The following is a 4,674-nucleotide window of genomic DNA, read 5'->3' on the forward strand; positions in this document are numbered from 1 at the left end:
TGAGGTTCCTGTCAGCCCATTCTCCAGCTTGTCCAGGTCCCTCTGGATGGCTGCATGACCCTCTGGTGTATCAGCCAGTCCTCCAGTTTTGTGTCATCTGCAAACTTCCTGAGGGTGCACTCTGCCCCATCATCCAGATCATTAATGAAGATGTTAAACAAGACTGGACCCAGTATTGGCCCCTGGGTTATGCTGTTTGTTACTGGCCTCCAACTAGACTTTGTGCCACTGATCACCACCCTCTGAGCCTGGTCGTTCAGCCTGTTTTCAACCCACCTCCCTGTCTGCTTATCCAACCTGTATGTCAACAGCTTCTCCGTGAGGATCTTCTGGGACATAGTGTCAAAGGCCCTACTGAAGTCCAGGCAGACAATATCCACTGCTCTCCCCTCATCTACCAAACCAGTCATTTCATCGTAGAAGGTCTACAGGTTGGTCAAGCCAACTGACTTGGTTGACTTCACCATGATTTGGTGAAGCCAAGCTGACTACTCCCAATCATCTTACTGTGCTGTAGTCTCGTTTAGCTGCTTGGTGCCTCTAATGGTGCTTGCAGAGTATCCTTAAGCACACCTGTGAGTGACAGGACTTCCTGCTGACATCCCTAATATACCAAGGATATTTTCTTGGAATGCTGATTCCCACAAAAGCATGCTGTAACAGTTCTACAACATTTTGCAGAAGTTCTGACTGCCTTTTGTCATGCTAACTTTTTGTGGTGGTGTCGCGCAGACGATATAATAGATAGACGTGGGACCTGCAGCAACTGTCTCGTCTCCCTCGCAAACACTGTTAATTGTGGGAGCTGTAGTGCTGTTATTGTGCAAGGTCCTGTACTCATCTATTTAAAAAGGCAGCTGCTGCCTCAAAGATGTTGTTGTCTTGGCATATAATGAAAGGCAATAGGTGAATGCAGCAAACAACTAGGGGAGGTGAGGGCAAAGTAACAGCGAAAAAATCCATCATGCTCGGTATAATAAGTAGCAGTCACAGGGCACCAGCATCCTTGATGCTATGAAGGGCTTTTTTAGGCATCACAGGAGAGAGAAGTTTCCAGGAGGAATGTGAAGGAGATTTGTGCCGTTCTACTTTTTAAAAGTGCATGACAGGATTGGTTAGATACCGGCATGACTAAGAGCTGGATGAATCGTATGAATAAGCCACTAAGACAAACAACATCCCAAGGGCAGGTTCTTCAGTTACTCTTTAACCTTGTCTTTCAAAAACTAAGTTGGGAGAATGTCCGCGGACCTTTATTTTTTCTGCGTTGTGATTCTAATTATCTTTGTTTTCTTTTACTCTCTGCACCTCACCCACATTGTTAATACTCGGTCTTTGCCAAACAGACTCGGAAAGGCATGTATATTGAACACCCACTCTTCAGGAAGGTTACCGCTCTTCTCAGACCTGTTGTTGTGTGAATTATATAAGATACGGAGGCGGTGTACACTTGGGTATGGTTCATCAATTTTGCTGCTGGAGCATCTTCGCTTTTGCGGTTTCTGCAGCTCTGATGTACACTTTCTTATTCCGCCTTCCGTCCTTGCCTACACTGTGCTGTTGTGCTCAAGATAGCCAACATAAATCTCTTCCAAAAAAAAAAAGTGTATCGCACCAGTTCTTAGAAGAAGAGCACTTTTAGGAAGATAATTAGATTTTTTATAAATGTCACAATATCCTCCCTTTTGGCTACTTTTAAGTGGATATAAAAACAACTGTTGGTATCAAGAAGTTAATTTTTATGTTAACAGTGAAGGAGGGTGGAAAACCAGAGTAGGAGATCATCAATGCAGTGCAACGTTTATTCTAAAATACAGAAGATGTTTACATAGTATAGCATATTAGTTGATCATACTTCTTGGTATCCCTCTCAGCACGTCCATCAACCCAGCCCTCTCCTACACTTCACTGACAGTTGGCCTAGCTAGATATCTACCAGGGGAAAGTTTTATGGTCACAGAATACTAATATTCATTTTAATTGACTAAAATGTTCCACTGCACTGATTCTGGATAAACTTTTGTCCAAACATGGGCAGGCAGACAGTACAACTAAAGAAACATACTTAGTTTTCTGGTTGCCAGCTCAACAAGCTGCTGCAAGCCCAGAGCTGGACTGCAGACCTTGAGCCTTGTTTTGGGAAGGTGGTTTCAGAGCTTAAACCCTGGGCTTTGCAGCTGGGAGTCCGGGCACACCCGAGAGCCCTGCCTCTCCTGGCGCTGCCGGGGTTTCCAAGCGCTATCAACCACAGCAGGGCACTTTCCTGGGTCCCTGGGGATCCTGGGAATTGACTAAGTTAGCTGCTCCATTTTGTTTATGGAAGAAAAAGAATGAAAATATTTTTATTTGATCTGAAACCAAACTGTGGATTTTGCTTTCCATGGGAAGTTGCAAACACTTTGGTTGTCATGTCTGTTTGGTACTGACCAGCCTTAGCCTACACTAGCAAAACCTGATTCAAATGAAGAAGGAACCATGATTGCTTATGATATATAATTATTTATATATCAATGCATTAGTGTGTAAACTGTTGAACATGGTATAATGTAAGTCATTCTAGTAATTCTATTACTTTGTTATGTATTGGTGCATAGAGGTTTTTCTAAAACTGTGAATAAATGGAAAAATACAAAAGCATAATTAATTTGGTTTAGTTGTGGTGACTGCCCCCTCCCCCCCCAATTAATATTATTATATACTAATTTGGTACCCTAAAAATACATTTTAAAACATTATGTACAGAGGCAGATGTTTACTGTGCTAGAACTGTTTGCTGAGAGGAATGCAATAACACACTGTAAACAACGGTGTTCCTTAAAAATACTTTTATTAAATGTAACAGGTACAGCTGCTTGCTTGTTTAAAATAATGAAGTGAGATTATGCTTGTGATCTAGAGACATAATCGGAGAGGTCTAAAAGAGAAGAGAGGAGACAGAGGCAGCAGGCAGAGTACAGAGTACACACTATGTTTTGTTTCAAAAATAATAAGCAAAACCAAAGAGAAGAAATTAGGACTCCATTAAGAGTCTCACAAAAAGCCACAACTCTGCATGCAGTATAAAACCTAGAATAACACTTTATTACTTTATTGGTTTGCTTACTTAGATAATTTCGATTTTGTGGTATACCTGATACTGTCCTGTCTTTGCTAACAGACTCTGTCGGGCCGATCACAAAAGGTAAGAGCAGTGAGACAGGTTCGTTTGACATTTAGTCTGATGTTACCCCTTTGGCTTCAGCGAGGTAATGCCAAAGCGGAATTTTCTCCTGATTTCTGTCAGGCATGTTTTAAATTATCTAGTTATGACATGGAGTCTTCTTTCTGGAACAATATGCTCTCTGAAGTGTTTGGTGTATTTTTGCTAATTACTTCAATTAAAAAATTGACTGTGCGTGGGAATTGCTCTTGTGATACTTGCAGGAATAATTACAACTGGTGAGGGAACAGGAGTTCTTTAAACAATTTTAGAGAATATATTGCACTAAGATGTCTTGTTCCATGGATACAACCACTTGCAATGCTGCAAAACACAAGTGCTAGTTTCCTCAGTGTTGTAAATCAGCAGGCTCAGGGGGCAACTCTCTTTTGCCAGTGTTTTTATTTCCTCTCCTGTGAATCAGGTATTACTAACACAGTATGTGAACATCCATAGTCGATTCTTTCTTATAAATGTGTTCAGAAAAACTAAAAATAGATTGTGAAAGAAGTTATTTTAAAATTATTTGACATTATAGTGTTAGGCATATTGGTAAAGTAAGAGGGTAGCAAAGCATGCTCTCTGCCATACAAGGACTTTATGTCAATATAGCGATTCCCGATCACAGCACTTGTTTTCTGATTAGGATGAAAAATCACATAATAGTTCAAGACATCAACTGCTACTTTCTCTGCTTACAGGCTTGTTTGAAATTCATATACCAGTGATGGTCAATACCAGATGAATCCTTCATGCTACCGAGAAGAAAAGGTACACTCATAGTTTTGTTACAAAGCTTTTTCTTCCTCTGACAGATTTTTTTATCTTTTGAGCAGGCCAAGCCGTTATTCTGCCATAACTTGAAGGATATGGATTTCCTTCATATGAGGACAAATAATACACTGAATGAAAGCAATCGTTACTTAGATTACAGCAGAAACTTCTCTGTACTCTTTGTGCACTGTAGTAGTTTCTAAAGGAATCTGAATTACACACTAGGAAAAACTGTATAGTGAATTGTGCAGTAAACAATGGTGCAACTGTTGCGTGACGAAAAGGAAAAGAATCTACATGATTCCATCTGAAAGAGAAGTGTAATTTGATGGAGGACACTGAGATTCAATACTCTGAAGAAATCAAATTCGACTGACTGAAGTAGCAACATGCACAAAAGTACTTAGCGAGTAAAGAAGAACTCCAGAAGAACGGATTGCCTTTTTATACGATTAACAACTGAACAAACACGAGAAAAAATTAATTTAAAATTAATTAGGAAAACTAATTGTTTCTAAACTTAGGTATGTTAAATTGATCAGGTTTTCCACCTAGGACTCTTGATGGGAATGGATCTAAATTTTAACCTTTCTGAACAAAACCTAACAAGATGAGGTATAGGGATTAAAATTCCCTTCTTGCACTTGTGAAAATGAAGCTCTCTTTCAAGCTGATTTCACAATAGTTTTCAGGAGCTTTTT

The sequence above is a fragment of the Mycteria americana genome, chromosome Z (genome assembly GCF_035582795.1).
Source record: "Mycteria americana isolate JAX WOST 10 ecotype Jacksonville Zoo and Gardens chromosome Z, USCA_MyAme_1.0, whole genome shotgun sequence".
NCBI lineage: Eukaryota > Metazoa > Chordata > Aves > Ciconiiformes > Ciconiidae > Mycteria > Mycteria americana.